A 14,126-nucleotide genomic window follows, 5' to 3' on the forward strand; every position below is an offset into this window, starting at 1 on the left:
CCCCCTCCGCCGGCGTCCCTTCACCGAGGACGACCGCTGCTGGGACCAGATGGCTCTCCTCACGCGATCCAACATGCGCCTAGCAGCCTATACCTGCACCCTAGCCAATCTCTAGGCACAGGCCGACACGCTAGCGGTCACTGCCGAGGACCGCTCCCTCTTGGCCTCCCTGCTTATCACCCTCACTAAGCTTCTGTGACAGCAGTCTACGTGGGCAGCGCTGTACACCACACGCCGTCGTCGTGACCTGACTCACAGTGCCCAGTTGACCAGGGGAGTTCCCTTCGAGGGGCCTCACCTGTTCTCAGGCCAATTCGTGAATTCGCAAGAGAGCTCAATTCGCAGCTGCGCTGCCTCCCCCCCCCCCCCCCGCCCCCGCGGTCGTGGCGCCTCTCACGCCCCTCCCCACCCGGGCGCCCTCCCCCCGCCGGTGGCCCCTGCCCCGGCCCCGAGGGTTGACTCGACCGTTGGGCAGCGGCACCTTGCCTCTCGAGGCAGGAACTGCGGATGTGGCTCTTCCCGCCCCGGTACCTGGGCCGACACCAAGCAGCCCGAGCACTGGGACAGGTGGGACGTGTGGGCGGTCGCTTACTAGCTTTCGCCCCCGCCTGGCGCGACGTCACGGAGGACCCCTTCATGTTGTCGGTTGTACGGAGTGGCTACTCCGTAGACCTCATACACGATCTTCCCGAAGAGGCCCTCCGTCTCCCCTCTCTCCCCTCCTCCCCCCCCCCCCGAAGCCGGCAGAATGCCAGGCCCTCGCCAGGGAGATAGCTTTCCTGCTTGTGAAGGGGGCGGTCGAGGAGATCCCAGACCATCCGCGCCTCTCCCTCTCCCCCATCGTTCTCGTGCCCAAGCGCTCGGGCGAATTTCGCATGATTCTCAATCCCAAATGCATAAATCATTTCGTGTCTGCCCCATCCTTTCGAATGGAAACCCTCATGTCGATCCTACCCCTTCTCTGCCCGGGAGACTGGACGGTATCGATCGACCTGAAGGACGCGTACCTCCATGTACCCATTGCCCCTCAGTCGCGAGACCTGCTCAGATTCGCGTCAGAGGGTAAGACATACCCATACAAAGCCCTCCCATTCGGGCTCAAGTCGTCCCCGCAGCTCTTCACGCGCCTAGCTACCACCGTTGTGGGCCTTCTTCGTCGACACGGCCTTTGCGTGTATTGCTATCTCGACAATTGATTGCTAGTGGCTGCGTCACCACAGCTTCTCAATCAACAGCTGCAGTTCCTTCTCGAGATCGTACAGCGCCTTGGCTGGCTCGTGAACTGGGAGAAATCCGAGCTAACTCCCACGCAACACCCACATTCCTCGGCGCGGTGATCGATATCCCTCGGGGTCTGGCCCGGCCGACCCCACAGCATATCGACACCATCGTGAACACCGCCTGGTCACTCAGTGCCAGGAGCAGCGCCCCAGCCAGGCTTTAACTGACTTCGCTTTCTGTGGCTTCTAGTCAGCCTCGATCGTAGACAGACTACCCTACTGCAGGTTACGCATGCATCCCCTGCAGTTCCACCTGTTGCGGTGCGAAGCGAGGCGAGGGGACGGTGGGCGGGCGCCTGAGACAGGCGGCCAGTTGTATCTCGTAGATCAGAGAATCACTTCTGATTCTTTTGATCTACATTCAATACAACTACACCGGCACAGATGTGGATGGCCGGCTGTCGAGGCCCGGAGGGAGGGTGCTTTAGGTTTTGTGAGTGGCCGTGAAGACTCCGCGTTGGAAGGAGCCTTCGGAGGCGGGGATGTCCTTCAAGTAGAAGGACGTGAAGGTATTGGAGGATGACCTGTACGTAGCAGTCTGGATCTCCTCTACGGAGATGCCGTCAAAGAGCACCCAGGAGGCACTGATGCCGCGAGTGTCATGGGCGTGCGGCGTCGCATCCGAGGTGAGGGCCTCCGGGCCGCGAATATTTTTTTTTTTCTTACATGGAAACGCTACAGGAAATGAATTATTCATAAGTTTAGCTGAAATTTTGAAGTGCGCAAGCGCGTGGACTTCGTAAATGTCTATGGCTTGGCCAATTTATTTGTACAGGATGAACGGACTCGCAAATTATACTGTACATTATTTACATACATGATCACGTGTCATCACTGCGTGCGTACGTACGTGTTCGCTGTTCAGTTTACGTAACCCCGCTGGAAATATGCGGGCAGCTATAGCCGAGAGCATCGTGATTGTCAGCCAGGGCAGCCGGCACCCGCGTGGATAGGAGAGCAGGTACATGCGTAGTTCACGTGAAATGTACAACTTTACAAGTCACAACTTCTACAGCCATAGGGTTGTGGAATTGATGCGACAGTTACTTTCCTGCATGTTGTTCATTGATCGGACGAACCACTTGAGTGCAGTGACATGTTTACGTTCGAACAGACTGTATGTACATGCACAAGACACACACGCACATACACACACATACACATATACACAGTTACTACTACTACTACTACTACTAGTAATAGGTTGCTCGCTGCATGTGTACACAGAGACTAGGGCTGTGCGAGTCGAGTCTGTTCATTGTGTACAAGTTGGCTAAGTCCATGCGCTTGCGCACTTCAAAATTTCAGCTAAACTTATGAATAATTCATGTCCTGTAGCGTTTCCATGTACGAAAAAAAAATATTCGCACCCGGCGAATGGGACTCATCTGCAACTGGTTAATAACACTAAAAGCAACAGGTATTACGAAGCCATTATATTGCCACATATAAACCTAGTTACCCAACTTCTTCATATTAACTGCCTGTCATAACATAAATCTTCACGTGTTTAGTAATATCTTATATTGCCCTTTACCGTGCTGTCGCACCTTGGTAGTCCGTGGTGAGCTAAAGGAAAGAAGAAGCCATCAAGACCATCAATAATAAATCGCATTCTGGAGGAGTCGTTTAAGAAAATGATAAATTCTGAGCGGCACACAAAGGCAAATACCCCGGAAAAGACACGAAGACAAGGAGAAGAAGAAGGGGAAAAAAGAGTAGTGCGGCCCTTCTCGGACAAGAAGATCGAATAACCTTCGATGCCCCTCTTGACTAGAGCAAGTGCAGTGGTGTCGGTACCTGACAACGCTAGAGTAAAGATGATAGCTATAATCAAGAACGTTAAAGAGGTGGAGTAATAACAGAGTTATTCCCTTTGATCCGATGTTCGAGGCCGCCAAACAGGATCTGCCCCGCAGATAACTCGTGTCTCGTTCATAATCACCAGCAACTTTCAAAGGGTGATATGTCTATGTGATGGTAATTACTTTTTGCTATCCCTTACAATGAAGGTGGTACAGACACGAGATTGCGCGAATAGAAATTGAGCAAAAATTCTGAAATGAAGATGAAAATTACTCGACTGGGCATACCCGGGCACTAATCCGATATATCTATCAATAAATAAATTATACTTGAAGATCATTCCATGTTAGTTTCATTTGTTGAAATTAAGCGGAAAAATGATAAAACCAGCTTTCCAGGATGGTACAGTTTTAAACATTTTCACATAATACAGCTCTGATTTATACTTTTGCGCAAATTTCTGAACGGAATTGACTTTTGTTTTACATGGTTTATCATTAAGTGGAATTTCATTTCATTTAATAGATAAATATTGCCAACATTGTGATAACGTTCAAAATGAATCTTCAGATTGCTCAGCAAGACGGCGGCCTGGAACATCCATCATCAAAGGCACAAGTGCACCTGTGGAATACTTTTGTACATCAGTAGAAATCTGACAACTGTTTTAATAATTACAGCCAGTTGGAACTCCATGTATAAAACCTCCTTGCTATAATAGGAGATGAAGCTCACTCTTGGGTATTCACAGTATTGTGCAACACGCACTGAGCTGCGCCTCGTGCATGTTACGCTATTGTAAATACCCTCGAGTGCATTATGCACCTGTTCATTATTTATGTACTATCACTTACCAAGGAGAAAGAATATGAGGACAATCCCTATCAACAAGAACATGACCTCCTCCTGCATGGGAAAATAAGACATGTGTCAGAGTACGTCTGTGCTACACATTCACTGTTGTTGAACAAAGTATAGAATCAGGGCCCGCTAGTAGAGCAGTGGCAACACTGAAGAGGCTACCCTGGGTAAACAAGACCTTGTTATTATAACTACTATTAAGAATCTCATTATTTCCTTTCAACATCGATGTATGATCCGATTTCGTTTCCATTTCAATATTTTAGCAAAACACAAGCTACCCAGAAACGAAAAGTTAAAGGGATCGTATAGCTTTGGATGAGACTTAACTTCCAATTTTTATCATTTTTTTTTTGTGAGATAGTGAGAAACCTCTTATGAAATATGAAACAGCATGTAATTTCATGAGGATTTCAATGTTTATTTGATGAAAATTGATTTTGAAATGGCTGAGATATCCAAAACAGAGTGATCCTAATAAAGTGTGGGACCAACATTTTATTACGATCGTTTTGTTTTTCTTTGTTTTTGGATGTTTCAGCTATTCCAAACCCGATTTTCATCAAATAAACTTTGAATTCATCTTACAATAGTATGCTCTGTACAATTTCATAAGTGTTTTCTTGGTATCTCGCAAAAAAGTTTAAGCCCAATTTTAATCTCCATCAATACTGTACCATCCTCTAAAGCCAAAACATAGTTCTGAAGTACGCCTTCAAAGTGTGTCAAATTTCGCTCCCAAATGTGAACGTATGCCTAGGAAATGTGCGGAATAACGTTGTAATAACAAGATATTCTATGAGTAACGACGAAAAATGCGAAATATTAACCAAAAAGGTTCAGTCTCAGAACTGACCCGAACGGGGTCAGGCTAAACTCGGACTCGGGGATAACCCAGCCTCGCTTTGATGGTGGGCTGAGTTGTATTGGTTGTCCCTCTTGATTGTACAGTGTTGTACTATGGGAGCAGCTTGTATAAACTAGCGCTTCGCGTTCTGGCGAGTTGTTACAACGCGCGCATCAAAAACCTCTTTGGCGCGCATACAAAATTAGTGTGCGCCTATCAAGCACCTCTAAAAGCAACCAAAGACGCTTGATAAACAAGAACTTCAAAGACAGCGCCTCTCAGCAACTGAGGTGATGTGTGTATAGGCTTGAGGACCGCGCGTTGTCCATTTGTTTTGTACAGGATTAGCACGCACTTTCCTGTCTATTCAGTTAGGCCTCGTTTGGTATCATACAGTAGAATATGGCGATCACGAACTGTGTTTAAATTGTCTAAAATAGGGTCGAGTTTTCCCTCAGACCGAGTTAGTCTGGATCCTTCTGGAATAAAAGTCGCTTTTCCGACTTTTATTATTTTTCTTAAAATATATATACTCCAAAACAACTTATCATTCCGGCAAATCGCGTCAGCCAGGTAAGTTTCTTTGTAGACTCTTTCGATATATTGCAAGCAAATATGAAATGGTGCCAGACGGGTTCTCAAGCCCTTACCAGATTATGTTTTCACTTTAAAGGAGACCTTACATTTGAACAACCATAGATTAGTTATACTGAGGACAGAGTTTCAGAATTTACGATAATTGGGGTGAAGAATAAGGATATTTTCGAAATTTATAGCAAATTGCAATGAACAAGTATGATGAAATGGCAGAGTCACCATTAGAATGTATGAGTTGGGGCTCAAGGAAGCACCACAAAAGAAGAAGGCATGCATAGATTATACACAGGTGAACTCGCAAGCAGACGGTATTGTAATGGAATTACACTGCTACATTTCTGAAATATGTGAGCCTCCTATGCCAGGGGCGGATCCAGGAATTCTGTAAAAGGGGGGGGGGGGGTGGCGTGACAAATATTTCTGGTGCCACAACCGGGTTTCTTTTCATCTTTTCTTTTCATTTCTTTTGTTTTTAACGAAAAATAAAGGGGGGCGTGCGCCGGTTGCGTCCCCCTCTGGATCCACCACTGTATGCCATCATCCTTGTTCAGTGTAATTTGTGTAAGGTTTTTCAAAGTATTTTTTTCTCTGCTCAAGAACCACAATAAATTCCACAAATCTATTCATGGAGCTGTTGACTTATGTACTACATGATGTGAAATTATGAAACTCGTCTGGAATTCCCCTTTAAATTGTGGCGACTTTTTAAAGAAATTCTTTAGCCTTTCAAGTTTCTTGAAAGGTTCTCTGCTCAAGAACCACAATAAATTCCCCAAATCTATACATGGAGCTGTTTATTTATGTACTACATGATGTCAAATTATGAAAATCGTCTGGAATTCCCCTTTAAATTGTGGCGACTATATTTACAAATTCCCTAACCTTTCAAGTTTCTTAAAACCTTTCCCATGGTTTCATGGCTAGTGAACAAACAATTACATTGGAAGTAAAAACAGACTCTCCCTGCTGTTTGTTTCATTTATACGTTTGCACGCATAACCAACACGATTATTTATTCGAATTCGTGAATACCTTTCGTACATACTGCAAATGTGTTGTTCTTGTAGCCCTTTCACATAGAATAATTAGTTCTACATTTTTTTGGTTAATTTCCACCGTTTATCGTAAATACATTATTTTGATAAACTACTACTGTTACTACTACTACTACTACCATCATTAATAATAATGATAACTATAATTAGATTTGATAGGATCATTATCATTGTTAAGTTTCACCACATTACATGTACGTTATACTGCTCTTTACAGCTCAGGTATTGCATTCTAGATTCATTTCTTAGCCCATTCCCCCTTTTTTTTCTTTTCACAATGTCAACGCAATCCGCCCAAGGGTGGTATTCTGAAATCCTCCCTAGGAACAAATCTCTTCCCAATATAAGTCAGGATTTTTTCCTAAGTGGTATTCTGAAAATCTTCCTAAGTTTCTTCCTAAGTCTGTTCCTAAGGTGTTTTTTTTTTTCCTATACTTACTAAAAAACTTAGGAAGTGGGCGGGAATATGCACATTTCTGACTTAGGAAGAAGGTAGTATTCTAGAATGAACTTAGGAAAGAATTTTAGGAAAATATCTAGGAAAGCCCTGCCCCTGTCCTAAGTACGTAGAATAGCAAGCTACAAAACACCGTGATAGGCGCGCTTGTCATTCATGCGCGCAACAGGTACTTTGATGCGCGAAATGGGCGTGAGAAAGGGGACATGCCGTGCACACGTGTATTTGCCCCTACGTCATAGTAATATGCGATTGTCATTGGTTGGTCCCTTATGATACGGCATTTCGTATTGGCTTAAGAAAGGACGTGGATGGGGATAAGGGGGGCCTAATTTGCATTAAGAAGTGCCTAGGAAGAAATTTCAGAATACCAATGCTGTCTTTCCTAGGCACTTCCTAAGTTTCTGACTTCAGGAAGAAACTTAGGAAGAAACTTAGGAAGATTTTCAGAATACCACCCCAAATGTCCGGAATCTTTTTTCCTCTCAAACAAGTGCACAAAAATACAAAAAAACACAAAATAATACGTACGCCTTCCTATCCGGCTTCTCAGGAAAGTAGCTTTACGATAAAGCTTGATTCCGGTAAATGGCTGGTCACTTTCTTTCAATATTTAGCTCCCGTTTGACTATAGACATTGCGTGAGATCGAGTTAAGTCTCCGAAAACTCGTAGGATTGTGTCGCAAGGAGCGATAACGGCGCTGGGTCGTGGCACCTTGCGAGAACAGTATACCTCACGAAACGTGCCTGGCTGCCATTATTGTATCTCTCAGATGGTAAGTCGTCAGCATATAATTCCTCCTCAGTTTACTAGTAGAAATATAGTTTCACCAATAAACAAGGATGAATTAATGATATCGAACCAAAGTGAGAAGAAAGAGACAGAAAGAGAGAGTTTGGAGAAGATGGAGAGAGAGAGAAAGAAAGAGTGAGACTAAAAGGTGATGAACGCTTTTCTCTTTGGGTATCAAGTTGAAAAGGTCAAGTAAAAAGCAGTCGTTTTGTCATAATATAAGGAAATATGATAAACAATACAATAGCATATTTCTGTTGACGGGATAATATCATAGACTGCGTTTCAGTGTTGAAGTTTTTCACTGAATTGTGCATTGAATTATAATATTTTTACGCTCGTTATTTTCATTTCATACAATTGCGTAGTGTTACACTGCATGATATAACAGTAACTCCACCTATTACATATTATTCACTAGCTGTGTTCAGACGAGGGCAGTTTTGGTTGGAGTAACTTCGGAGGAAGGGGAAGAGGAAGCTTGGTCGTAGTAACTTCGGAGGAAAGGTCGGAGTAGTGCCCGTCTGAACAAGGTCGTGGTAACTTTCTCCAGTCGGAGGAACTTACCACGACCTCTTCCTCCGACCAAGATACTCCTGAGTTTTCTCAGGAGTATCTCGCTACCACGTGAGTTTTCTCAGGAGTATCTCGCTACCACGACTAGCCGGTCGGAATAAATTGCCCGTGCGGACACGCCCACGGAGTACCTGTGACCTTACAAAGAGTCAAATGCGAGTACACGTGCGCGTGCAGTACAATTCTAACCTATAGACGGAGAAGCTAGCGCTCAGAAATTCTCATCAACAAGAATGGAGAAGAGAAATACCACTGGTTAAAAAAACAAAACAAAACAAAACGAAACAAAACAAAAAAATGGTATTGCCGGCGTGCGCGGTGCTACCATTTCCGGGAGTTACACCGACCCTCCACAGTGATCCCCAAGAAGGCCGTGGTAAATTGGTCGGACTTTCTTCCCACGACCGTCGTGTGGACACAGGGTCGTGGCAAGATAAGCATAAATTTGAATTCTAATTGCTGCGCCATAAGATTTTACTCCGACTAGAAAATAAGTCTGAACATGGCTATAATGGCACATCATGCCATCAAGCAATGTATTGATAATTAAACACTGTTCTCTTGGTAGATCCTAAAGTAGGCCACGACTACAGTTTGGAAGCTTGCGTTAAAGGGAAAAGCAACGAGAGCAACGTCCGCCTCTAATTGGATTTCACCCCCCCCCCACACACACACACACACCAGTGGGGCGTACGAGTATCCAGGAATTTCGTAGAAGGGAGGCGCCTTTGCAAAATTAAAGGGACCACACGCACGCCCCACCCCCCCCCCCCCCTCCCCCCCCCCCCCCCCATATTTCCCGGTGTGCCCCCCTCTGCATCCGCCGGCCACTGCACACACACACACACACACACACATTTAAAAATCTGCAACCCCATCTAAGCCAAAACTGTATTATCCCTTCAAAAATTAATATACTCATTTGGTTCTAATCCATGGACCTAATACACATGGACATTCATCGTATCGTTAATTAATTCATGCACCCGTACATCTCAAAAGCGCCACAAAGACATTTTTAGCATGCTTCACTGCTTTGATCCCATGATCGTCACCGCCAGCAAGCTGGGAGAAGAACAAAAAGGAGATTCGAAAGATCTAAAACTATTTGCGCAGAAGAAAATAACTCACAAAAATCAGGTAAAGTGAATGTGCAGTTGTGGTGTATGTTAGGAAATCATACCTCAAGCAATTTCGCTTAGGAGAAGCAGGCAGTTTTTAAAAGAAAGCTAACATTTTGGCAGAATGATTGTCATTTGTGATCTCAATATTTCACTTTTCTCCAGCTTATTCCAGAGCAAAAAGCGACTGTAATGGTAGAGAACAGATATATCTTGCCATTAGGCAAGGTCTCATGCGTGTGCGAAAATGTGCGAATCACCACTTTCTCATCTTTTGACACAAAATTTGTAATGATCTCAGGTTTGCTGCTCCTCATCATCTGTATTTATTCAAAGACATTTCCGTCTGAAAAAAAAGCACATCAGCGAAACAAGACTGAAATGAGGGAAACGATTCTTACGTTAGTGACGATACATGATTGCACAATCGCTATTGTAAGGACACCTAAATGTACTCATTAAGATGCACATAATCAGGTGTCGGTGACGATCATTACATCAAAGAAAGACTGCCGTGAATAGTCAATGTTATATTAGGTCCATGTTCTAATCGCAGGCTCGACAACGACAGGGAATTCCTATCTGTGAGCTACTCGAATTCCAGGTTGGCGCCCTACATAAACATTCCCGCGGAGAAAGTTCAGCGTTTCTACAGGGCGTTGAAGGAATATAGTAATAGAATTTACATGAAGGAGAACCTCATTAAAGATAATATAAAGTTCTGGTACCTCAAAAGTTTCCCTAAATTTCCTTGTCTTAGTTTGTGTTTCAGGTTAAAGTACCTTTCATATAACTAACACTGTGAGACTTACTCGCCCAAAGTGCTCTCATGTTTAAGTAGTAATCATGCAAAAATGGTTTCGTACCAGAGCCGCCGCCGTACGGCGGCGAGGTAGTACACGTATTGTACGAAACCATTATTGCAGGAGGAGAACCTCATTAACATAAAGCTGACAGCAGGAAAAAACAAACAAACAAAAGGGTTACTAGGTCACTGAGTATTCTATTCTATTTTATAAATTTAATTACAGCACTGTGTAGATCATATCAGCTATGTTCAGACGAGGACAGTTTTGGTCGGAGTAACTTCAGAGGAAAGGTCGGAGGAAGCTTGGTCGGAGTAACTTCGGAGGAAAGGTCGGAGTAGAGCCCATCTGCATAAGGTCGTGGTAACTTCCTCCGGTCGGAGGAACTTACCACGACCTCTTCCTCCGACCAAGATACTCCTGAATTTTCTCAGCTATAGCTGTGTTCAGACAGAGGCAGTTTTGGTCGGAGTAACTTCGGATGAAGGGTCGGAGGAAGCTTGGTCGGAGTAACTTCGGAGGATAGGTCGGAGTAGTGCCCGTCTGAACAAGGTCGTGGTAACTTCCTCCGATCGGAGGAACTTACAACGACCTCTTCCTCCGAACGAGATACTCCTGAATTTCCACGACTAGCCGGTCGGAGTGAATTGCCCGTGCGGACAAGCCCTCGGAGTACCAATGAACTTACATACCTTACGACCTAGGTAAGACTTCCTGGGTCAAATCGCAATGTTGACATTTTGCGAGTACACGTGCGCGTGTAGTGCAATACTAACCTCGTCGATCGCGACGAAGAAGCTACCGCTCATGCCAAAATTTCCATCAACAAGAATGGAGAAGACAAATGCCACTGGTAAAAAAAAAAAAAAAACACACAATCGCATGGTCGACTAGCGCGGCGCTACCACTTCCGGAAGTTACACCGACCCTCGCACTTAAATTGGTCGACCGTCGTGTAGACACAAGGGTCGTGGTAAGATATGCATTAATTTGATTTTTAATTGCCGACTCATACATTTCTACTCCGACTGGAAATACGTCTGAACATGGCTAGTATCTTGCTACCACGACTAGCCGGTCGGAGTAAATTGCCCGTGCGGACAAGCCCTCGGATTATCTCTGAACTTACATACCTTACGACGTAGGTAAAACTTCCGGGGTCATATCGCAATGTTGACATTTTGCGAGTACACGTGCACGTGTAGTGCAATTCTAACCTCGTCGATCGCGACGAAGAAGCTATGGCGCTCAGAAATTTCCATCAAGAAGAATGGAGAAGACAATGCCGCTGGTAAAATAACAATCGTATGGTCGACGTGCGCGGCGCTACCACTTCCGGAAGTTACACCGACCCTTCACGGTGATCCCCGGGAAGGCCGCGGTAAATTGGTCGGAGTTCCTTCCCACGACCGTCGTGTGGACACAGGGTCGTGGTAAGATAAGTATAAATTTAGATTTTAATTGCTGCGCCGTAAAATTTTACTCCGAATATAAATACGTCTGAACATGGCTACAGAGTACCAGTCAGAACACACGAAAAAAAAAAATGTATCACAATTCTCGGAGACAACCAATTTGTCCTCATTTACATGTTATGTGTGTTCCATGTTTCTCTTCGTTGTCACTGAACTTTCTCGTCTACCTTGTACTGCTCTCTTTTCCTCCCTGTTCGTCTTCTTCGCAGCGATCCTCTGTCCATCATGATTTTGACAAATTTCATGTTCTTTGGCTTCTCCAGTATCCTACCTCACTCTGTTGGTTGATTATTTTCTTGCAATGCTCACTCGTTCCTGTAATTGCGGATTGTCTGACAACACAAACTCTCATAGATATGTCCCACATTTACAATGGCTAATTTCCCAAATGCTCCGTTTAGTTCTCTATCAAATGATGACTTTTTTGAGCTTTTCAGGCAAATAAGGTTAGAATCAGATTCAGTTGGTGGAGCATCTACTTCACGATCAATGTTTTATGACAATTCTGTCGCTGACAATTTAAACTCTTCCGTAAATGAATTGCCCTCTGACTTCAGTGAAGAGTTAAATGAAAATATGTCGTGTAATTATATTACGGTGAATCAATGTAAAGATATGTGTAATAGTTTTTCTAATGATATATTTTCTTTGTTGCATTTAAATATTCGGAGTTTGAACAAACATTTTGATGAGTTCAAATTATTTTTAGAGACTGATGCTGATCAGTCTTTCTCTGTTATTGGTTTAAGTGAAACCTGGTTAAATTCTAACTCTGAAAGTTTTTTTTTCGATTGACGGCTATAAAATGTTTGTCAATAATAGACCCGATAAGAGTGGTGGAGGTGTTGCACTTTATATATCGCATACTTTTGAATGTATTGTTCATGATGATATTTCGAGAATGGATAATATTGTTGAATCCCTTTTTTTTTTAGAAATTTGCATACCAGGAATTAGAAATATTGTGGTAGGCATTATGTACAGACCTCCCAACTCCAATATCAAGGATTTTTTAACTTACCTTTCTGATTTGGTAAAATCCCCTGTTTTTAAAAACAAAGATTGTATCTTCCTCGGCGACTTTAATATTGACTTACTGAAGTCGGGGAATGATACTGTCGCAAACGAGTTTCTTCAGACATTTTTGTCCTCCTCTTTTCTTCCGCTTATTTCGAAACCCACGCGTGTCACAGATCACTCTGCTACCCTTATTGATAATTTGTTTAGTAACACCCTACCCCTTACTGATTCTTATATAATTCTTTCAGATATGACTGATCATTATCCAATTATGACTCATTTTGCTCTTAAAACCTCTGTTAATAATGTTAATTTTTTTAGATCTTCTTTATTAAGTCGTAGAGTTTCGTCTGAAAAATTAGCTAGTCTTGATGCGGTTCTCGAAAATGCTGACTGGTCTAGAGTATTTGAAAGTGATGACATCAATTTGTCTTTTGATTATTTCATGGAAATATTCAATTTTAATTTGGATAATGTAATTCCAAAGCAAAAAAAGAAACCATACTATAAAAAGACTCCTAGATTACCGTGGATTTCAAAATCAATTCTTCGGTCGATTAACAGGAAAAATCGATTATATTATAGATACAAATTGGAAAAAACTGAGCGATCAAAACATAAATACACTTCATATAAAAATACCCTAACTATGATTTTACGTTCCGTAAAGAAAAAATATTATTTTAAGCAACTGCAAAGATATACGTTTGATATGAAAAACACTTGGAATGTTTTAAAGCAAGCTATGAATGTTTCGAGTAAACATTCAGCTATTGATAATATTAAGTTGAATGATGAAATCATCAGTGACCCTGTTCACATTGCAAATGTTTTCAATTCTTATTTTTCAAAGATAGGTGAAAATTACGCCCAAAATATCCCTGCGTCAGAGCATCACTTTACTGAATACCTAGATCAGTGCAATCCCAATTCTGTTTATTTTACTCCAACCAATAGGCATGAGATTATGGATATTGTATCTTCCTTTAAGAACAAGAGAAGTTCTGGTTATGATGACATAGATAATTGTATTCTTAAAGGTGTTATATCTTCAGTTGCTGATCCACTTGTTCATATTTTCAATTTATCAATTTCTAATGGTGTGTTTCCTGATAAGATGAAACTGGCCAAAGTAATTCCATTATTTAAGAAGGGTGACAAATATGAAGTCAGTAATTATCGTCCAATTTCATTATTATCATCGTTGTCCAAAGTTTTAGAGAAACTCATTTATAAGAGAACTATTAATTTTTTTAAAGTTGCATAATATTTTGACTAATTCTCAATTTGGTTTTCGAGAGAAGCATAATACCACTCATGCTCTTTTATACTTTGTTGATCAAGTGGCTCATGCAATTGATAATCACTCTCATTTAATTACTATTTTCGTGGACTTCTCCAAGGCCTTCGACACAGTTGATCATGATATTC

The sequence above is a fragment of the Diadema antillarum genome, unplaced genomic scaffold (assembly GCF_040938485.1).
Source record: "Diadema antillarum isolate AM-2024a unplaced genomic scaffold, OU_Dant_1.0 scf00000043, whole genome shotgun sequence".
Lineage (NCBI taxonomy): Eukaryota > Metazoa > Echinodermata > Echinoidea > Diadematoida > Diadematidae > Diadema > Diadema antillarum.